The 24,168-nt window shown below is 36.2% G+C and overlaps 1 pseudogene; it reads right to left on the reverse strand.

Annotated features, from left to right (window-relative positions):
- Nucleotides 1–12,038: 12,038 nt before the first annotated feature.
- Nucleotides 12,039–12,692, reverse strand: LOC141502494 (GTP-binding nuclear protein Ran pseudogene; annotated as a pseudogene).
- Nucleotides 12,693–24,168: the final 11,476 nt, after the last annotated feature.

The raw sequence follows: 24,168 nt of genomic DNA on the forward strand, positions 1-24,168 counted from the left end.
AACAATACTTTTGCTACTTCTTTGTTAAGTGTAATACATTAAATATATAATTTAATATTAAGTCAAACTATTAAATTGTTCATGTTTGTTTATTTTCTTGGTATGTTAAAATGTTTATGATGATTATTATGTTCACCATAAAATGCAATATTCTATACATACCTACATACATACATGTATATGTCATCACCATGATGTCACTGATCCTCTTCAAAATGAAGGACAAACCCTAACAATATAACAAATAATAACAGACATGTACATAGGGGCACAAGAATGGCAGAGGGATCTCCATTGATTAGGAAGGCATGCTGGAGTTGGGTTCATACTTAGGGTCTCCTTAGTGAGCTACAGAACCTGCCCTTGGAGTGCTACATTTGTCTGCTGGGCTCAATAATAGTTAGGGGATTCTCAATAAGACGCCTAGAATGTGCCAGATCTATCCAGATTCAAGGGAAATGAATCTTTTAAACTTGCTGATCCTGGCTGTACTGGTATGATCAATTCAAAAAGGTGAGGTAATTGTGATATTTACATTCATTGCCAAAGTACATCCATGGTGTTAGTGTTTTGGGGGCTTGACAGACACTTGAGAAGATAAGATGAAATTTAGTGCTGGATAATATGAACTTTTGAATAATATATTTGGAGAAAATAGGAATGGTGGAGAGTTCAATAACATCTTGTGTTTTTTTAAGCCTATATGTCCCCTGGGGCAAAGGGGTTTTGACTAGAGAGGGCTATGACAGTTTTAGATCTGACCCAAATCCCAGGTTGTTCTGAAAAATACTTTAATATCTCTGAAGTTCTATATTTTTGAAAATTTACCTTTTATCTCTTAGAGGATGACTCTTTATATTGTGAATTTCTGTTAGTTCCTTATAGATTTTAGATAACTGGTTTTTAATCAGTCATTTGTTGAAGAATTTTTCCCCCCTAATTCCCAGTTTAGGTCCTTAGTTTCATTGATTTTATTTATGAAAAAATAATTTAAGTCTATTTTTATGTTTTATAATCATCTCTAATTTTTGTTTTGTTAAGAATTCTCTTAATATTGTACACAGTTGTAAACAATATTGTGTGATCAGCTATAAACAACTTCAAGACAATTCTGAATATCTCATGGGAATCCATATACATGTCCAGAGAAAGAACTGCTGGAGTCTGATTGCAGATCAAAACATACTATTTTCACTATTATTTGGTTTTTTCTTATTCCTTTTTTCACAACATGACTAATATGGAAATATGTTTTCTATTATTTCACCTATAATAATCATTATTAAATTGCTGTATTAGGGAGGGGGAAGTGAGGGAGAGAGGGAGAAAATTTGGAAATCAAAATTTTTTTAAAAATTGGTAAATTAAAAAAAAATCTCCTCCTAGCCATTCTCCTTCCAGTTTTTACATTTGCTAATTTCCATTCCCTCCCTCCCCCAAATATGTTAAGTCACATATCTACTTGAAGCTAAACCCTTTTATTTAGGTTTTTCCAAATGATTTCTAACTCCCCCCAGCAGTTTTTATTGAATTTTCTGGAGTCTTCTAGACTAGGAGTCTCTGGAGTAGTGATCACATAGAATGAGTAGACATGGATGGATTGTGCTCTGAATTGCAACTTTCTCTATTATTTTCTATCATTCTTTTTCCAATTACTAAGGTCTTCACAACTTTAGTGTCATTTTTTTTTTTTACCAGGCCTAGGAGAAATTAAGCCTCATGAATCCACATTCTTTGGAACAGTAGGTGTCCTCATTTTCACTGCAGTAGTTTCCCCACCCTGTCCATTGTTGGGACTGTTCTACCCTTTAATCCGGACCACCAGAGATTATGCCTTGAAGGAGCAAAGTCCTGTGGTTCATGCACCCAGTCCTCAGTGTCTGCCCCTGGATATGAAGCATTTGTCTTCCTCTCTCCCTTCAACGTCTCACTCTGATGATTATAATTGAATCAACTGGTGGCTACCAGGGCATGTCAATGGACTTCCCTACTGTTCCACTCATCATAAATCTCTTCCCATTTCACAGCTCTCTTTGTATTCATCAATATAATGTAAACTCCTTGAGATTAAGAGCTAGATTATTTTGGTAACTGAATTCCAACATTTTGGATAGCTTAATAAATGCTTTTTATCCATTTTATTCCATCCATTTTCATATCTAATTAATTACTAAACCTGATTAGTTCTATCTCAGTGAGTCAGAAAGTATTTTAAAAGCAATTAAAAATACAAATAGTATTCTGTTTAAGGTACTATGCTAAACACTGAGCATGAAAATTAAAGCAGAAAGAAAAACAGTTTCTGTACATTGTAAGTTTACATTCTAATAAAGACAGAAGACACATAAAAAAATTTGAAAAACAAAAGAAGTGTAGAGAAAGACAAAGGCACCCAGTACTGGGGCATGGTAGAAAAGTTTAATATAAGTCATGCTGAAAAGGAAACTGATCTGGGCCAGCCCCTTAAATGAATGTTCTGAAAGAATCCATATAATCAAGGTAAAGGCTACAGACACAAAGGTTACTTCTTATTTATGAATTTCAGAGTTGAAGTGAGATTCCAAGATAAAGAGTTTCCTGGGAGCACGGCAAAGGAAATTTCTAGTATGGAGCAGAAATCTCTTTTGTCTCTCCTCTTCTGTCTATTCACACAAAAATCATAAAAATCCAAGTCTTCATTATTTCAATAATCTTCTAGTTAGTCTTGTCCCAAATATCTTCTCACTTCAATCCATACTGCTTCCAAAGTGGTTTTCCTAAAGTGTAGGTCCAGTCACATTATCCTTTTACTTGATAAACTCAAGTGACTTCCTATTAACTCAGGCATCAAATATTATTCAATTTTTATTTCATCTTCTTTTGTTGTAATTTTGGTGTAAGTTTTTAATTTAAATTTTAGTATGATATTCTATTCTTTATCTTCTCATTCACAGGAAAAGAATCATAATGACTATGACAGTCTTTTGATGATAAATCAAAATAGGGAGACTCCAATGGCATGCTGTCATTTTTTCAGTTATGAGACTCTTAATTCATTCTAGCCCTGCCTCAAACTTGTAATGCATTGACCTCTGAAATAAAGTAGTATCCTTTTCAAAGTACATATTCAACTTATAGAAATTAACGTCCAGACATCATACATGGAAGAAACAGTGTTGGCAAGACATTCTTTTTCTGTTGTGCCATCCCATCAGCAACTATCAGAGTTATTCACCAGCTCATCATCTACACTATCAAAGATCTGTTTGGGCATCACTGTGGGGTGGACAGAGTTAGAAAAGACTCCACACTTAACTGTGATGGATGTTGGCCTGTTGACAATTTCTGCCAACATATCCCTTCATCATTCAGTGGAAATACAATCCTGAGTGCTCAATAATTCCTCTGAATTACTATACCATCACTTTCTAGACTGCTAGTCAAAGATTTCATTTGTCAGGGTTGCATTTGGAAAGCTTTCTTCACTCTCATCTTTTTGTTCCTTTCCTAACTCACACCAATAATTCTAGTGATATATTTTATTTCATTTTTTCTCACCATTTTTTTGGATATTTTTAAGGAAGCTATCTCTATACTCTCCCCTGGTAATCTTAGTCCTTCCTATAGGTTCATCTGTCAACTTTACAACTGGTTCCCAAATCTGTGACTAATTCCGGCCTTCTCCCCCAAAACGTCATTCCTGTTTTGTTAAATGCCCTTTAAATATGAATGTTGCATATGAATCTCAAACTGAACATATTTCAAATAGGATATAATTCCCACTAATCTTCTCTCTGCTCCAGATTTCTCTATTTCTATTGATGGCATCAGGATCCTCCAGACCCCAGGCATATAGCTTTGGACTCCTTTTGACTCTCCTCTCTTTCCCTTTCATCTCCATAATCCAATTACATGCCAAGTTCTATTAATCCTATTCTGTAACATCTTTCGTATCTGTACTTTTTTTCTACTACTACCATGATAAGTCTCATAACTTCTACTACACTAAAAAAATTATCATTTTACCCATTCCTATAATTTCAATCTATTTTCTACACTGTTGACCAAGAAATCTTCTTAATGTACCTAATGACTTACTAAAAGTCAACTTTGATGACTTCCCATTTCTTTCTTTTTTTTAACATCCATATGTTTTTTAATATATTTCTTGCCGACTGTACTAAATATTTCTCAATTGCATTTTAATCTTTTTTTAAATTTATTTTTTAATTCTCATTTTGTACAAATGTTTTTTTACATTCATAAAATATTCTTGTTTACAAGTAAACAAAATACCCCTCCTCCCCCATGAATATAGATAGACTTGCTTGGGTGAAAAAAGTAAAGGGGAGAGAAAAAAATTAAAATTAAAAAAAATAGTAATAATTGTAGGTATGGCCAGGTGGCACAATGGAAGAAGCATCAGCCCTGGAGCCACAAGCACCCGAGCCCATATCCAGCCTCGTAAACCCAACAATCACCCATCTGTGTGACATGCAAGCCACCCCATCCCCACTGCTCTGCAAAAATCAAAAAGAAGAAAAAAAAAGAAGCAAAATAAAATAAAATAGTAATGATAGTAGGGGTGGCTGGGTGGCAGACAGAGCATTGGCCCTTGAGTCAGGAGCACCTGGGTCCAAATCTGGCCCCAGACACCCAAAGATCACCCTGCTATGTGGCCCCAGGCAGGCCATCCAGCCCCACTTGCCCTGCACCCTCCCCCAAATAATAATAACAAAAAATGTGCTTGAGTCTTTGTTTCAACACCAACAACTCTGTCATGGGTGGATCTCTTTCTTTATGATAAGTCCATCACAAAAGTTACTTCTATATTTTTCCACTGTTGCCATTGCTGATCAAAACTTCCTCCTTTCTTAATTCTCCACTACCATGTACTCTATTTTCTCTCTCCTTTCACTCTGACTCTGCTGTAGGGTCATTGACTGGCTCAGCAGACAGATCCTTAGTCCTGGGGCCAAGAAGCCCTGAGCCCCCATACCACCCCTTAGGCCCAGCATCCACCTGGCCCTATGGTCCTGGGCAGGCCATCCAATCCCAGCCCCTTGCAAGAAGAAAGAAAATGTGTTATATCTGACCACTCTCCCCCCATGGTCCATCCTCTCCTCCTTTATTCACATCCCCACCCCTTCCCCCTGCTCCCCCCTCCTTACTCCAGATGTCTATACCCCATTGAGTATATATGCTGTTTCCTCTCCTAGCCATCTCTGATGAGAGCAAAGGTTCCCAATCATTCCCCCTTGCCTCCCCGCTTCCATATAATTGCAATAGATCATTGTAATAAAAAAAAATTTATATGAAATATCTTGGACTATTCCCCCTCTCCTTTTTCTTTCTCCCATTACATTTCCCTTTTTTTTCTATTGACTCCATTTTTACACCACATTTTATCTTCGAATTCAGCTTTCTCCTGTGCTTCAAATATAAAAGCTCCCTCTACCTGCTTTATTAACTGAGAAAGTTCATATGAGTATTATCAGTGTCATTTTTCTATGCAGGAATACATGCAGTTCATCATCAAGTCCCTCACCTTTTCCCCTTCTCCTCCAATCTCTATGCTTCACCTGAGTCCTGTATCTCAAGATCAAACCTTCTGTTCAGCTCTGGCCATTCCAACGGGAACATTTGAAATTCGCCTGGTTCATTGAAAGTCCATCTTTTTCCATGGAAGAAGGCATTCAGCCTTGCTGGGTAGTTGATTCTTGGCTGCATTCTAAGCTCTTTTGCCTTCTGGTATATTATATTCCAAGCCCTACGAGCTTCCAATGTAGTTGCTGCTAAGTCCTGTGTGATCCTGACTGCAGCTCCATGATATTTGAACTGTGTCCTTCTGGCTGCTTGTAATATTTTCTCTTTGACTTAGGAGCTCTGGAATTTGGCTATAATATTCCTAGGGGTTGGTTTTTTGGGATCTCTTTCTCGGGGGGATTCTCTCCATTTCTATTTTGCCCTCTGCTTCTAGAATATCAGGGCAATTTTCCTGTAGTAATTCTTTGAAAATGATGTCAAGGCTCTTTTCCTGATCATGACTTTCAGGTATTCCAATAATTTTTAAATTATCTTTCCTAAGTCTGTTTTCCATATCAGTTGTTTTTTCAATGAGATATTTCACATTGTCTTCTAATTTTTCATTTTTTTTTGGTTTTGAAGTATTGATGCCTGATTTCAGTTAAATTCATCAATCTCCCTGAATTCTATTCTTTCTCTGAAGGATTTGTTCTCCTCAGAGAGTTTTCTTATCTCTTTTTCCATCTGGCCAATTTTTCTTTTTAAAGCATTCTTCTCCTCAATAACTTTTTGAACTATTTTATCCATTTGACCTAAGCTGGTTTTTAGCATGCTATTTTCTTCAGCATTTTTTGGATTTCCTTGACTAAGCTGCTGACTTCGTTTTCATGTTTTTCCTGCATCTCTCTCCTTTCTTTTCCCAGTTTTTCTTCCAACTCCCTCATTTGATTTTCAAAGTCTTTTTTGAGCTCTATCATAGCCTGAGCCCAATTTCTGTTTTTCTTGGAGTCTTTAGATATAGGAGCTTGTGCTTCCTCATCTTCAGACTGAGTATTTTGATCCTTGTTGGGCTCATTTGCAAAATATTTCTCAATAGTCTTCCTTTTGTTTCTCTGCTTGCTCATTTTCCCAGCCTGGGCCTGGTTTGTGGGTGCTTGCTGAGCTTTTGGGACACTCCCACAAGGCTCTCAGTGTGTGAAGCTCTGTCTTCCCTCCTGGTCTGTGAATGACCATAAGCACCTCCCTCTGCCTCGGGGCTGAGGTCCGGTGGGCCCTGCTGTTCTATGGGGGGCGGGGCTAGACTGTGATCAGGATCTGAATGTGGTCAGAGCCCCAGAGTCCTATTCCAGGGTCAGAGGACAGAGCTCAGCAGTCTCTCTCTCTTCACTCCCCTCCTTCAGCTCAATGGGCTCATGCCCTGGGGGCTCCTGCTTACTGGCTCTGCCTGCTTCTGTTTCTGGCTCTGGGCTGCAGAAAGACCAAGCTGCTCCCTGTGTGCCCCAAGGGCTGGGCTCCATGTGCTCACTCTGGCAGAGGTGCCCCATTGTTCCCCCACTTTGTGCCCGGTGCTCCCTGGGGCATAGCTCAGGAGACTCCCCTGCTGCTGTGAGCCTTGGCTCCCAGTGCTCTGGGGCTGCCTCCAGGAGGCTGAAGTTCTTCGGCTCTGGCAGGCCACCCCTCTGGCTTACCGCCTCCCCGATGCGGGGAGCAGAGCCTTTTTGCTCTTTTCCAGGTTACCTTGAGTAGGAGAACTGTCTCACTGGGTCCCTTTGTGGTTTCTGTCTCTTGAAAGTTTAGTTAGAGTCCTTAGCTGATGAGTTTTATCAAAGAGCTCCTAAGACTGGATCCCTTCTTGTTGCCATCTTGGCTCTGCCCCATTTCTTTCTGAATAAAGGACATATTATTGACCATCCTATTGTTCAAGACCCTCTTTAATCTGACCTTTTCTTTTAAGGTGACTGGTGGTGTAGTAAATAAAGGGTTGGACTTAGAATCAGGAGGAACTGATTTCAAATCCAGTTAGAGAAACTATCTGTGACCCTGGGCAAGTTACTTGTCCTCTGAGTCAGCTTCAAAGAAGTGAAGTAGGTATAAAAACAGCATCTACTTTGGTGGTTTATTGTGAGGATCAAATGGGATAGTTGTAAAAAGCAAAACCAATTGCACTTACTGAGAAATAGATAGGTAGATCAGTATAATATCATAGAAATGCAATCTTAAGCAGCAGATGACTACAGCAACTATGCATTTGACAAGTTTGATGAAAAGAATTCAATATTTGATAAAAATTGTTGGGAAAGTTGAAAAGAATTCTGAAAGAAATCGGACCTAGACCAATTTCTTATGTCATTTACCGAGAAAAGGCTAAAACAAATGACCTAAGATATAAAAGAAGATATTACAAGAAAATTTGAAGAACATGAAACATATTATGTATCAGACTTATGATGGGTAAGCAAGTTATGAATAAACAAGATATAGAGAGCATTGTTAAGTGTAAAATGAATAATTTCTATGACATTAAATTAAAAATGTTTTTGTATCAAAAACCCTACTATCAGAGCAGCTAGGTGGTGCTGTGGATAGAGCACCAGCCTTGGAATCAGGAGTACCTGAGTTCAAATTCATTCAGACACTTAATAATTAACTAGCTGTGTGGCCTTGTGCAAGCCACTTAACCCCATTGCCTTGCAAAAAAACCCCAAACAAACAAAAAAATCCTACTATAGCCAATATAAGTATAAAATAGAAAATTGGAGGAAATTTTATAGGTAGTTTCTCAGATAAAGATCTCATATCTCAAATATGAAAAGCTTTGTCAAATCTACAAGATTATAAGTCATTTTCACCTTCTCTTTCTAAAAAAATTATTTATTTAAGGCAATAGAGTTGTGACTTGCCCAAGGTCACACAGCTAGACATTATTAATTGTCTGAAGTTGGATATGAACTCAGGTCTTCCTGACTCCAAGACCGGTGCTCTATCCACTGTGCCATCTAGCTGCCCTATATGAGTAATTTTTCAATTGATAAATGATCAAAGGGAATGAACAGCCAGTTTTCTGATAAAAATCTAAACAATGCACAATTATATGAAATAATGCTCTCTAAATCATGATTGCTTAGAGAAATGAAAATTAAGACAACATTGAGATATCATTTTATATTAACTAAAATGATAGAAGGGGAAAGGACAAATATTGGAGGTGAAGTAGAAAAAACTGCAATGATTCACTGTTGGTTAAACTTTGAACTAGTCCAACCATTTTGGACAGTAATTTGGAATAATGCCCAAAGAATCATAAAACTACCAACACCCAACAGTACCCATATTACCCAAGATGATTAGGGGGAAAAATAACCTACATATTCTAAAACATTCATAGTAGCTCTATTTGTGCTGGCAAAGAATTGGAAATTGTGGTGGTGCCCATCAATCGGGGAATGACAAGTTGTGATATCTGATTGTAATGAAATACTACCATGCTTCAAGAAATGATGAGCTCAGTTTTAGGGGGGAAAAGTCATGGAAACACTTACACAAAATAATGAGGATCAAAATGAGCAGAGTCAAGAAAACATTGTATACAGTAATAGCAATATTGCTTTAAGAACTGCTTTTGAGGGAATAAGTCATTTTAACTATTATCAAATTAAATCTAAAGGACCTATGAAAGAAGAGACTATCTACATCCAGAGAAAGAACTGATAAATAAAAATAAATACAATATACAATATAGAATATATGTATATATTTACACATATAAACATATATGTATGCATATATATTTGTGTTTAATGGTAATAATCTGGGGAGAGATGAAAAATGAAAGTGACATGATTAATTATCTTTTTAAAAGGAAAAGCCAATTCAGTAATAGTTTTGCAGTTTCATGTGTAATCTTTTTTTCTATTCTTTTTTTTATTAAGATCAGAACAAAAATTGAAAAAAAAAGTTAGTACAGGGTTTTGTCCATAGCAAATGCTTATTCTCTTCCCCTTCTACTCTTTCTTATTTCTAGAAAGATTTATTTTACAGAGAAATTAGACATTCTCTGTTTTTCCCTCCAGAGAAGATCAAATAGTTTTGGGTGAATATTGGAAAAAGGTGATTTCAGACTTGAAATAAAGAAAATTCTATTTATCAGTTCTTTATACTTTACATTATTTGATGCATACTTCCATTTATTAGTTCTGCCTTGGATACAAATAGTATCTTTCTTCATATGTCCTTTATAGTTATTTTGGGCATTTATAATAGATAAAATAACTCATTCACTCAAAGTCATTTTTATTATTATTAATTTTATTTTATTTTCCTCAGTTGTATAAAAAACAAGTTTCAACATTCAATTTTAAAATCTTAAACTCCAAATTCTCTCCCTTCTTCCCCTCCTCTCTCCCTCTGATTGAGAAGGAAAGTTATTTGATATAGGTTAAAAATGTGTAGTTATAAAAAACATTACCACAATAATCATGTTGTAAAAGTAAACATAACACCCCCCCCAAAAAAAAAGAAATTTCAAGAAGAATAAAGTTAAAAAGATTTTCAATTCGTATTCAGATAATCTCAGCTCTGTTTTTGGGATGGATAGTATTCTTTATCATAAATCCTTCAGTGTTCTCTTGGGTCACAACATTACTGAGAAAAGATAAATATTTGCATCTGATTATCCTTCAACATTGTTGTTACTTTGTATATAGTACATTCTCCATTGCTTCTATTCACGTAACTTTCTTTACCAGAGTATCTTGTTCATCATCTCTTATAACAGAATAGAATTTCATCTTAATCACACACCACAATTTGGTCTTCATGTCCTAACTGATGGGTATCCTCTCAGTTTCAAGTTCCCTGTCACAAAGAGTTGCTATAAATACCCTTATAAATTAAAGTCCTTTTCCTTCCTATTTTTCTTCTCTTTAGGAATGTAGACTGGATAGTGACATTGCTAAGTCAATGAGGGTAGCATAGTTTAATAGCCATTTGGGCATAATTCCAAATTATGGAATTATTGAATCCTTTTTTTTTAAATTAGAAATGTTTTATTTATTTTGAATTTTAAAATTTTCCCCCAATCTTGCTTCCCTCCCCCCACCCCCATAGAAGGCAGTTTGTTAGCCTTTACATCATTCTCATAGTATGCATCTAAGTTGAATGTGATGAGAGAGAAATCATATCCTTAAGGAAGAAACATATAGCATGTGATATAGCAGAATTACATAATAAGATAACAGTTTTTTAAAAAATTAAAGGTAATAGTCTTTGGTCTTTGTTCAAGCTCCACAATTATTTCTCAGGATACAGATGGCATTCTCAATAGCAGATATCCCAAAATTGTGCCTGATTGTTGCCCTGCTGGTATGAGCAATTCCATTAAGGTTGATTACCCCCATGTTGTTGTTAGGGTGTACAATACTCTTCTGGTTCTGCTCATCTTTGCTCATGCAAATCCTTCCAGGTTTCCCCGAATTCCCAACCCTTCTGGTTTCTAATAGAACAGTAGTGTTCCATCATATACATATATCACAATTTGTTAAGCCATTCCCCAATTGATGGACATTCCCTCATTTTCCATTTCTTTGCCACCACAGAGCTGTGATGAACATTTTTGTACAAGTGATATTTTTACCCTTTTTCATAGACCCAGAGTAGTGGTATAGCTAGATCAAAGGGTATGCACATTTTTATTGCCTTTTGGGCATAATTCCAAATTGATCTCCATAAAGGTTGGATGAGTTCACAACTCCACCAACAATGTCTTTGTGTTTCAGATTTCCCACATCTCTTCCAACATTCATCATTGACCTTTCTGGTCATACTGGCCAGTCTGAGAGGTGTGAGGTGGTACCTCAGAGATGTTTTAATTTTCATTTCTCTAATAATTAGTGATTTAAAGCAATTTTTCTTATGACTATGGATTGCTTTGATTTCTTCATCTGTAAATTGCCTTTGCATATCCTTTAACCATTTTATAATTGGGGAATGGCTGGTCTTTTGTAAAAAAAAATTGACTCAGTTCTCTGTATATTTTAGAGATGAGTCCTCTATCAGAAACACTAGTTATAAAAAATTGTTTCACAATTTACTGTATTTCTTTTGATCTTGTTTACAGTGTTTTTTTCTGTGAAAAAGCTTTTTAATTTAATGTAATTAAATTATTTAATTTATTATTTTTTTAGATATTTGCAATACAACTTTATTATGAACCAAATGAAAAAAGAATGGGAATGACAGTAACAAACCACATTCATCACTAAATATTGTGATAGGACTGCAGCAGTTTTATATTTGAAATTTAAGAGTAGGTAATTGTGGTCCAAAACAGCTAAATATGCAGGTCCAAAATATGAATTATTTTTTTAAACAGCCTCATTCACTCTAAAACCCATTCATCTCCTTCAGCATTCCAAAGACTAAGCACATGTACTACTTGGCTATATAATAAAGTGGCAAACATGCTACACCACTGACATCCTAGGACAGATGCTTATAAAACTAGACTTCTGATGCTGGGCTCTACCTTCATTCCCTTACAGGTCATCATCTTCATCAAGGTGTGCAACTGTCTGCGCAATCTGTAAGTCCCATTTATACTGAGCTTCCAGTGCTGGCTCCATGACAACCTCTGGAGGTGCAAGATCAGGCATGGCAACAAACTCCAAATTAGGGTCTCCAATAAGTTTTCTAGCAAACCAAAGGAAGGGCTTCTCAAAGTTGTAGTTGATCTTGGCTGAAATGTAATGGAACTGGAGATTTTTCTTCCTATGGAAGACAGTTCATTTTGCCTTGACTTTTCTGTCCTTAATATCCACTTTGTTGCTACACAACACTATAGGGATATTTTCATATACTCATAGCAGATCTCTGTGTCAGTTAGGTACATTCTTATAAGTAACTCGATGTTATATCAAACATTATAATAGCACACTTAGCTTGGATGTAATAACCGTCTCTCAGACCACCTAATTTCACTTGGTCAGCTGTATCTCATATGATGAATTTAATGGGACCCCTGTTAGTATGGAACACGAGGGGATGTACTTCAACTCTGAAGGTGGCTACATACTTCTTCTCAAATTCACCAGTCAAGTGACATTTTACAAATGTGGTTTTTTTCCAGTACCTCCATCATCAACTAATACAAATTTGAACTGCACTTGGGGTTCTTCTTGGGTGGCCATTATGATGGTTCTTCCAGAAGCATCTCCATCTCCGCCTGACTGAACCATGGAAAGATGGTGGAAGTGAGATTCAAATACCCAAAGAAGCAACTGTTACTGCTGCAGGCACGAAATAGGTAGGAGCTGAGGGGACTATCTAGTTTATTTTTAGTGATGTTCTACATCTCTTCCTTATCATAAACTGCTTCCCTTTCCATGGATCTGATAGGTAAACTATTCCTTGTTGTCCTAGTTTGCTTATAATATTGTTTTACATGTCTATATCCTGTATCCATTTTGATCTTATCTTGTTATAAGGTGTTTCAAGTTTCTACCATACTAACTTCCAATTTTCCCAACATTTTTTATCAAAAAGAGAGTTTTTATCCCAATAGTTGGACTCTTTGGGTTTATCAAACAACAGATTACTATAATCATTTCCTGCTATTGCAGCTAGTCTATTCCACTGATCTACCACTCTATTTCTTAGCCAATGCCAGACAGTTTTGGTGACTAATTCTTTATAATATAATTTTAGAACTGTTAGGACTAAGCCACCTTCTTTTGCACTTTTTTTTATTAAATCCCTGGAGATTCTCAACTTTTTATTTCTCCATATAAATTTACTTAAATTTTTTTTCTAACTCATAAGGAATTTTTTGGAATTTTGATTGGTAGGGCACTAAACAAGTAGTTTAATTTTGTTAGAATTGTCATTTGTATTATATTAACTTGACTTATCCATGAGCAGTTAATATTTGCCCAGTTATTTGTCTGATTTTATTTGTGTGAGAAGTGTTTTGTGATAGGTATCAAAAAGTTTCTGAGTCTGCCTTAACAGGTATTTTATATCATCTGAAGTTATTTTGAATGGGATTTCCAATTCTAGCTCTTCCTGATGCATCTTGCTACTTATATATAGAAATGTTAAGGATTTGTGAGAGTTTATTTTATATTCTCTGATTTTGTTAAAGTTTGTACTTATTTAGAAATTTTTGAATGAGTTTTGGGGATTCTCTAGGTATACCATCATGTCATCTGCAAAGAGTGGGAGTTTTGTCTCTTCCTTCACTATTCTAATTCCTTCGATTTCTTTTTCTTCTCTTATTGCTGAAGCTAACATTTCTAATATGATATTGAATATAGTGGTGATAGTGGGCATCCTTGTTTCACCCCTGATGTTACTGGGAATGCCTCTAGCCTATCCCCATTGCATATACTGCTTGTTGATGGTTTCAGATAGATACTGTTTATCATTCTAAGGAACAATCCATTTATTCCTATGCTCTCTAGTGTTTTTAATAGGAATGGGTGCTGTATTTTGTCAAAAGCTTTTTCAGCATCTATTGATATAATCATATGATTTCTGATAGGTTTTTATTGATATAATTAATTATATTCAACCAACCCTGCATTCCTGGGATAAATCCTACTTGATCATAATGTATTATACCATTCATAACTTGTTGTAGTCATTTTGCTAAGATTTTATTTAAGATTTTTGTATCTTTATTCATCAGGGAGATAGATCTATAAATTTCTTTCTCATTTTAACTCTTCCTGGTTTAGGTGTCACCACCACATTGGTGTCATAGAAAGAGTTAGACAGAGTTCAGTCTTCACCTATTTTTCCAAATAGTTTATATAGAATTGGAACCAGTTGTTGTTCCTTATGGATTCATCTGACCTTGTAGATTTTTTAGGGAGTTAATAATGGATTATTGAATTTCTTTTTCTGAGGTAGGGTTATTTAGGTATTTAATTTCCTCTTCATTTAACTTGGGCACCTTATATTTTTGTCAATATTCATCCATTTCATTTAGATTATAAAATTTATTGGCATACAGATGGGCAAAATAATTCTGAATTATTCCTTTAATTTCCTCCTCATTGGTGTTGAGTTCACCTTTTTCATTTATGATACTAGAAATTTGGTTTATTCTTTCTTTTTTAATCAAATTGACCAAAGGTTAACCAATTTTGTTGTTTTTTGTCATAAAACCAGCTCTTGGTTTTATTTATTAGTTCAATAGTTTTCTTGCTTTCAATTTTATTAATTTCTCCTTTAATTTTTAGAATTGTTAATTTAGCATTTAACTGGGGGTTAATTAGTTCTTTCTCTAATTTTTTAGTTGCATATTTAGTTCATTGATTTTCTCTTTCTCTAATTTATTCATATAAGCATTTAAAGATATAATACATCCACTGACAGCTCCCTTGAGTGTATCCCATATTCATTATTATCATTATCTAGGACAAAATAATTAATTCTTTCTATAACTTGTTGCTTGATCCACCCATTCTTTAAAATGAGGTTATTCAGTTTCCAATTAGTTTTGGTTCTATATCTCCCTGGCCCAATATTGCATATGATTTTTATTGCATTATGATCTGAGAAATATGTATTCACTATTTCTGTCTTTTTGCAATTGATTATTAGATTTTTATGCCCTGGTACATGGTCAATTTTTGTGTAAGTGCTATGTACTGCAGAAAATAAAGTATATTCCTTTCTATTCCCATTCAGTTTCTTCCATCAATCTATCATATCTAGGTTTTCTAACAATTAATTTACCTCCTTAACTTCCTTCTTGTTTATTTTGTAGTTAGATTTATCTAAATCTGAGAGCAGAAGTTTGAAGTCTCTCCTTGGTAGAGTTTTGCTGTCTGTGTCTTCCTGTAATTCCTTAAACTTCTCTAAGAATCTGGTTGCTATACCATTGGGTGCATACATATTCAGTATTGAAATTACTTTATTGTCTATGTTATCTTTTAGGAGGATATAGTTTCCTTCTTTATCTCTTTTAATGATACCTATTTTTGCAACTGCTTTGTCTGAGATAAGGATAGCTACCCCTGCTTTTTTCACTTAAGCTGAAGTAAAATATATTTGGTACAACCTTTTACCTTTACTCTAGATATATCTTTCTGCTTCAAATGAGTTTCTTGTAAGCAGCATATTGTAGGATTCCTGTTTTTTAATCTACTCTGCTATTCACTAAGTTTTAATGGAGAGTTCATCCCATTCACATTCAAAATTTTAATTACTAACTCTTTATTGTCATCCATTTTATCTTCCCTCTGTATTTTCCCCTTTCCCCCTTATCTGTGTTCCCCAGTATTTTGTTTCTGAATAGCACCACCTTCAGTGTGTTTGCCCTGCCCCTTCTTCCTTCCCTTTCTTCTGTTGAGTCCCCATTTCCTCCACCTCCTGTTTTCATATTTTAACACTTTGAAGGTAAGATAAATTTTTTAACTTAACTGAGTGTGTGTATGCTAACTTTAAGCCAATCTGATGAGAGTAAGATTCTCACATTCTCCTTTCTTCCCCTCTATTGCAATAAGTCCTTTGTACCTCTTAATGCAATGATATCTACCCCCATTCAGTCTCCTCCATCCTTCCATCTCCTTACTGTCCCCCTTTTTAAAGGAGGTATTGTTTTGAAATCATTCTACCTGAGTCACAGAAAGGTCATGGGTGTCTATTCACTTCTAGCTAGTCTCTGTACTAAAATTTCAATTATTAAGAGTTATTAGTCTTTATCCTAGGTAAAGACATATATGTATATATATATATATATATATATATATATATATATATATATATACAGTTTCATCTTACTGAATAACATTTTCTCAACTAAATCATGCATGTCCATCTCTTCTGGCTAATCAAATCTCTCTAATAGAGTTACAGTTCTTGAGAGCTGTTTAAGTCTTTCTTCCAGGTAGATATATTGCCAGTTTCATCTTATTTGATAACAGTTTTTTTTCCCTTCCCCCTCCCCCCCTTTTCTCAAAAATTTTACCTTTTCATGTATCTCTTGAGTCTCCTGTTTGAAGTCCAAATTTTCTATTAATCTCTGGTCTTTTCATCAGGAAAAGTTGGAAGTCTCCTATTTTATTAAATGTTCATCTTTTGCCCTGGAAGAGATTAATCAGTTTTGCTGGATAATGGATTCTTGGCTTCATTCCAAGCTCCCTTGCTTTTCAGGATATTGCATTCCAGGCCCTTTGATCCCTTAATGCTGATGCAGCCAGGTCCTGTGTAATCCTTAATGTGGCTCCTTTGTATATAAATTGTTTTTTTCTGGCTGCTTGTAGGATTTTCTACTTTATCTTATAGTTCTGGAATCTGGCTACAATATTCCTTGGTTTTTTCATTTTGGGATACCTTTCTGGAGGGCATTGATGTATTTTTTCAATTTTTGCCCTTCAGTTCCAAGATATCAGGTCAGTTTTCCAACACTAAATCCTGTAATATTGAGTCCAGACTTTAGTTCTCTTCAATGTTTTCAGGAAGACCAATAATTTTAGTTTATCTTTCCTTGATCTATTCTTGAGGTCAGTGGTTTTGCTGATGAGGCATTTAACATTTACTCCTATTTTTTCAAATTTTTGGTTTTGTTTAACTAATTTTTGTTGTCTCATGAAGTCACTGGGTTTCCATTGACTCCCTTTTTTTAAGGGAAAAATTTTCATCATTTACCATTTTGCAGCTCCTTTTCCAATTGGTCAATTCTACTTTTGTAAGGGTTTTCCCCTTTGATCATTTGAGTTTTTGAGAGAATTATTTTCTTTTTGCATTTGTCCATTTGTATTTTCCAAGGATTTGTTTTCTTGTTGAAAGGTGTTAATCTTCTCTTGGGTTTCTTTTCCCAAATTTTCCAATTGATTTTTACCCTCCTTCTTGATTTCTTCAAAGAAATCTTTCTGTGCTGGAGACCAAATCATATTCTCCTCAGAGGTTCTATGTCTCTCTGAATTAGGGTCTTTTCCTTCTAGGAATGTTTCTGTGGTTCCCCCCCACCTTTCCACTGGCCTTTCTTCATTTTCCTAAGATCTTGTGTTTAGGGAGGGTCTGGTTCACAGAGGTTTGGTCCTGAGATCCCTAGAGGCTTTACTTACTGAGTATAATATCTCCAACTGTCTGGTAGGAGTCTTGGAGACTTTTCTCCCTGAATGTAGTATCTCCCCCCAGCCAGTAGGGGGTACTGGAGGGTGGAACTTACCCTCTAGCCCTTCCTTTAAGTCCCAGGCTGCCAGTCCAAGGGCCATGCCTCCACTCTCTGGTTGTTTCTGAGAGAGAAGTGGTTCCCACAGCAAAAGCCCCAGGGCTGATCTTAGATTAGTTTGACTCTCACCAGATCCTGGAAGACAGGCTTTTGAGGTAAATGTTATTTTCCTACATTCTCTTTGTGGGTTTTGTGGATAGGACTTCCATTAAGAGGTTTGTTTCATATTTTTTTTGTTTTGGGTTTTTTTTTTAAATTTTTGCAAGGCAAGTGAGGTTGAGTGGCTTGCCCAAGGCCACACAGCTAGGTAATTATTAAGTGTCTGATACTGGATTTGAACCCAGGTACTCCTGACTCCAAGGCCAGTGATTTATCCACTATGCCACCTAGCCGCCCCTGTTTCATATTGTTTATGAGGGAAGATCAGGATACTTTAACACAGCACCTGGCTTCTTGCTACCATCTTGTCCCAAAGTCCAAATTGTTGAATCTTTCACAACTCCTCCAACAGTGCATTAATGACTCATTTTTCCTACATCCCTTCCAGCATTTGTCATTTTCTTTTTCTGTCCTATTAGCCAATCCAGTAGGTATAAGGTAGTAGCTCAGAATTGTTCCAACATTCATTTCTCTTGTCAATAGTTAATTAGGACATTTTAAAAATGATTTAAATACATAGCATAGATAACTTCATTTAAATACTGTCCTATCTTTTGATCATTTATTAATTGGGTAATGGCTCTTATTTTTATAAATGTGACTGAATTCTCTATGTTTGAGAAATGAAATCTTTAACAGAGAAACTTGTTTCAATATTTTTTTCCTACAGTTGCAATTTGTATTTCCCTCTATTCTATTCCCTACAGTTGCTATTTCCTACAGTTATTAATTGTATTTCCCTCCATAATGTTCTCCTGCTCCATTTGTTCTATTCTTTCTCTTTTCTCCCTTCTCTCCTCAAAAGTGCTTTGCATCTGACTGCCCCCTTCCCACAATCTTCCCTTCCTTGTATCACCTACCTTCCACCCTAATCCTTTTTTCCCTTCCCTTTCCCCTAGGGAAAGATAGATTTCTCTACTCAATTGAGTGTGTAATTATTCCCACTCTGAGACAATTCCATGAGAATTAGGTTTACCCCTCTCCTTGCCATCACCCTCTTCCACTCCAGTGCAAAAGCTTCTTTTTAACTCTTTTAGGTGAAATGACTGACCCCATCCTATCTGTCCCTTTCCCTCTGTCCCATTACATTCTTCTCTCACCCATTAACTCCATCTTTTTAATATATTATCCCTTCAAATTCAATTCCTACCTATGTCTTGTCTATGTATGCTCCCTCTAACTGACACAGTAAATGAAAAAGTTCATATGATTTGTGAACTTCCCATGCATTATCTTCTCATGCAGGAATATAAGTTCAACATCATTAAGTCCCTTATGATTTGCCTTTCTTATTTACCTTTTTTAATGCTTCACTTGAGTCTTGTATTTAATGATCATGCTTTCTGCTCTGCTCTGATTGTTTCATCAGGAAAGTTTGAAAGTCCCCTATTTCATTGAATTCTTAGCATTTTCCCCTGAAAGAGTTTGTTCAGTTTAGTACAGTAATATTCCATGCAATCATATGCCTCAACTTGTTCAGCCATTCCCCAATTATGGGCATCCCTGAAACTTCTATAATAGAAATTTCTATTTGCCACTATAAAATTATCTGCTATATGCAAGCAATTTGATATATATTATACATGTGCAGTAATACAAAACATGTTTTCTCATTAGCCATGTTACAAAAAAAACAAGCCCCTTTCCCTCAAAAAAAATCAAGAACAAGAAAGAAAGTTATTTTTTTAAAAAGTATGCTTTCATCTGCATTCAGACTCCATTAGTTCCTGCTCTGGAGGTAAATAGCATTTTTCATCATAAGTAAAAGGGAATTCTTCTAAACAACATTATGGTGAATAGAGAGTTCTTTTACCTACTCACTTGATTATTGTTTCCTGAAAAGACATCCAAGATTCATGCTCCCATCAGTTATCTGTCTGCCTTCAGTCTGTGCTTCTTTGCCCTTTGAGTGATAATAGTCATTCTCATTATGGTTTTGTTCATTTTAACTAAGGTTTCTTTTTTTTCTTTGCTCAGGTGAGGGTTATTAATTCACTCTGTAATCAAATACTATCCTCTCTGATTAATACTATTTATACTATACTCTAACCCCTTCAAAATAAAGTTCTATCAGATTTTTAAAACATTCCTTTCCTTTTTCAATTGTAGTATATTCTTAAAATTCTAATATAACAATAAGCTCTAAGATTGAACAGTTCCAAGTGTCTCCTGGAACCTGAAAAGAAGTTCTGCTTCTGACACAGCTCTTAATGACCTTGGATGAGCTACTTATTCTTCCTGGACTCAGTTTCCTTGCTGTAAAATGAAAGGATTGTTCTAAGATGGTCTCTGAATTATTTTCCAAGACTAGAGCTTTCCTTGATTCTGCCAGTCTTGGACTTCATTTAACATTTCACTTTCACCTTTCATATTATTTTACAGTATAATATTTGTGTGAGACAGAGCAAAGTAGAGAGCCAGTCTCAAAGTCTGGAGGACCTTTCTGACTTTAAAGTTATCTTTGATATTCACTAGCTATGTGAACCTGGACAAATCATTTACTCTCTTAGTGCTCTAGGCCTTTCTTTAAGAAATTGCTAACTTGTATTAATAGAGTTTCCTCCTTCCCGAGTGCCTTCTCTGTCATTGAAATCCTAGGTTCACATAGGTTTATATTTATCAGAGTTCTTTTTGTAGTGGCAAAGAATAGGAAATTGAGGGAATGTTCATCATTTGGGGAATGATTGAACAAATTGTGGTATATGAATGTAATGGAATACTATTGTGCTATAAGAAATAATGAGCAGGTGGATTTCAGAAAGACCTGGAAAGGTACACATTAACTGATACAAAATAAAGTGAACAGAAGTACACTGTACACTGTAATAATAATAATGCCATACAAGATCAATTGTGAATGACTTAGCTATTCTCAACAATATAATGATCACAGACAATTCCAAAAGATTCATGATGGAAAATGCTGTTCACATCCAGAGAAAGATCTGTGGAGTCTGAATGCAGATCAAAACATATTATTTCCACTTTTTTCATGTTTTTTCTTTTGTTCTGCTTCTTCTTTCACAACATGAAAAAATGGAAAGTTATTCTATATGATTGTACATAAATGACTTAAATCATATTGCCTGCAAGTTCTTAGGGAGGGAGGAAGAGTTGGAGGAAGGGAGGAAAAATTTGGAATTCAAAATTGAAATGTTGAAAATTGTCTTTATATGTAATTGAAAAAAGTAAAATGTTATTAAAGAAAATCACAGGTCTAATCCTTTTCCTTATAGTCATTTGTGAATTTGTCATATTCCTATTTCTCTTTAGAAACACTGTTAGCAATCTCTTTAGCTTCCATGGCTTTATATTCATTTCTATGCAGGTGACTCCTAAACCTAATCAAACTCTAGTCTCTCTAGTTTCTGTGTTCTATTCTCATGTCACCAAATGTTTATTGGATATTTGAACTAGATAAACTGTTGACATCTCAAACTCAACATGCACACATCCTTCCAAAAAAAAAAAAACTCAACCCTTTTCCATATTTCTTTATTTCTGTTGAGGGCTCAACATAATTCTAATCACATAGTTTCACAATCTGAAAGTTATTCTTTTTTATTTAATATTTATTCTCATTTTGTACAAATAATTTTTTACATTAATAAAATATTCTTGTTTAAGAGTCAACAAAATACCCCTTCACCCCCATAAATATAGACTTGCTTGAGCAATAAAGTAAAGGGGAGAGAAAAAAATTAAAATAAAAAAATAATAGTAGGTATAATTGTAGGTATGGCCAGGTTGCACAATGGATGGAGCACCAGCCCTGGAGCCATGAGCACCCAAGCCCACATCTGGCCCTGTACACCCAACAATCACCCATCCATGTGACATGCAAGCCACCCCGAACACCACTGCCCTACAAAAACCAAAAAAAGAAAAAAAAAGACCCAAAATATAATGAAATAGTAATAATAGTAGGGGTGGCTGGGTGGAGGACAGAGCATTGGCCCTTGAGCCAGTAGTACCCAGGTCCAAATCTGGCCTCAGACACCCAGCTATCACCCTGCTATGTGGCCCCAGACAGATCACCCAGCCCCATTTGCCCTGCACCCCCCTCCAAAATAATAATAATAAAAAAATGTGCTTGAGTCTTTGTTCCAACAACAACAACTCTGTCGCTGGTGGATCACATTCTTTATGATAAGTCCATGGCAAAAGTTACTTCCATATTTTTCCACCGTTGCCATTGCTGATCACAACTCCCTCCTTTCATATTTCTTTACTACCATGTACTATATTTTCTCTCTCCTTTCACTCTGACTCTGCTGTAGGGTCTCTGAGTGGCACAGCAGACAGATCCCTGGCTCTGGGGCCAAGAGGCCCCAAGCCCCCATACCACCCCTTAGGCCCAGCATCCACTTGGCCCTATGGTCCCGGACAGGCCATCCAATCCCAGCCCCTTTCAAGAAGTAAAAAAGAAAATGTGTTATATCTGACCACTCTCCCCCCATGGTCCATCCTCTCCTCCATCACTCACATCCTCCCCTTCCCCCTGTCCCCCCTTCTTACTCCAGATGTCTAAACCCCATTGAGTATATATGTTGTTTCCTCTCCTAACCACCTCTGATGAGAGTGAAGATTCCCTCATTCCCCCTTGCCTTCCACCCTTCCATATCATTGCAATAGCTCATTGTAATAAAGACAAATCTTATTATATGAAATATCTTGGCCTATTCCCCCTCTCCTTTTTCTTTCTTCCATTACATTTCCCTTTTCTCTATTGACTCCATTTTTACACCATATTTTATCTTCAAATTCAGCTTTCTCCTGTGCTTCAACTATAAAAGCTCCCTCTATTTGCTCTATTAACTGAGAAGGTTCATATGAGTATTATCAATGTCATTTTTCTATGCAGGAATACATGCAGTTCATCATCAAGTCCCTCACATTTTCCCCTTCTCTAATCTGTATGCTTCACCCGAGTCCTGTATCTGAAGATCAAACCTTCTGTTCAGCTCTGGCCATTCCAACGGGAACATTTGAAATTCCCCTGGTTCATTGAAAGTCCATCTTTTTCCATGGAAGAAGGCATTCAGCCTTGCTGGGTAGTTGATTCTTGGCTGCATTCTAAGCTCTTTTGCCTTCTGGTATATTATATTCCAAGCCCTACGAGCTTCCAATGTAGTTGCTGCTAAGTCCTGTGTGATCCTGACTGCAGCTCCATGATATTTGAACTGTGTCCTTCTGGCTGCTTGTAATATTTTCTCTTTGACTTGTGAGCTCTGGAATTTGGCTATAATACTCCTAGGGGTTGGCTTTTTGGGATCTCTTTCTCGGGGGGGATAGATGGATTCTCTCCATTTCTATTTTGCCCTCTGCTTCTAGAATATCAGGGTAATTTTCCTATAGTAATTCTTTGAAAATGATGTCAAGGCTCTTTTCCTGATCATGACTTTCAGGTATTCCAATAATTTTTAAATTATCTTTTCCTAAGTCTGTTTTCCATATCAGTTGTTTTTTTCAATGAGATATTTCACATTTTCTTCTAATTTTTCATTTTTTTTTTGGTTTTAAAGTATTGATTCTTGATTTCTGGTAAACTCATCAGTCTCCCTGAATTAGAATTCTTTGTCTGAAGGATTTGTTCTCCTCAGAGAGTTTTCTTATCTCTTTTTCCATCTGGCCAATTTTGCTTTTTAAAGCATTCTTCTCCTCAGTAACTTTTTGAACTGTTTTATCCTTTTGACCTAAGCTGGTTTTTATCATGCTATTTTCTTCAGCATTTTTTTGGATTTCCTTGACTAGGCTGTTGACTTCATTTTCATGTTTTTCCCGCATCTCTCTCATTTATTTTCCCAGTTTTTCTTCTAACTCCTTCATTTGATTTTCAAAGTCTTTTTTGAGCTCTATCATAGCCTGAGCCCAATTTCTGTTTTTCTTGGAGTCTTTAGATGCAGGAAATTGTGCTTCCTCATCTTCAAACTAAGTATTCTGATCCTTCTTGGGCTCCTATGCAAAGTATTTCTCAATGGTGCTCCTCTTTTTTCTCTGCTTGCTCATTTGCCCAGCCTAGTCCTGTTTTGGGGGTGTTTCCTGAGCTTTTGGGACACTCCCACAAGGGTCACAGTGTATGAGGCTCTGTTTTCTCTCTTGGTCTGTGAATGACCATATGTGCCCCCCTCTGCTATGGGGCTGAGGTGGGGGGGCTCTGCTGTTCTATGGGGGGGCCCAGACTGCGATCAGCATCCAAATGTGGTCAGAACCCCAGAGTTCTGTTCCAGGGACAGGGCTTGGCAGTCTCTCTCTATTCACTCCCCTCCCTAGGTTCTAAGGGCTCATGCCCTGGGGGCTCCTGCTTCCTGGCTCCACCTGCTTCT

This window comes from Macrotis lagotis, chromosome X (genome assembly GCF_037893015.1).
Source record: "Macrotis lagotis isolate mMagLag1 chromosome X, bilby.v1.9.chrom.fasta, whole genome shotgun sequence".
Lineage (NCBI taxonomy): Eukaryota > Metazoa > Chordata > Mammalia > Peramelemorphia > Peramelidae > Macrotis > Macrotis lagotis.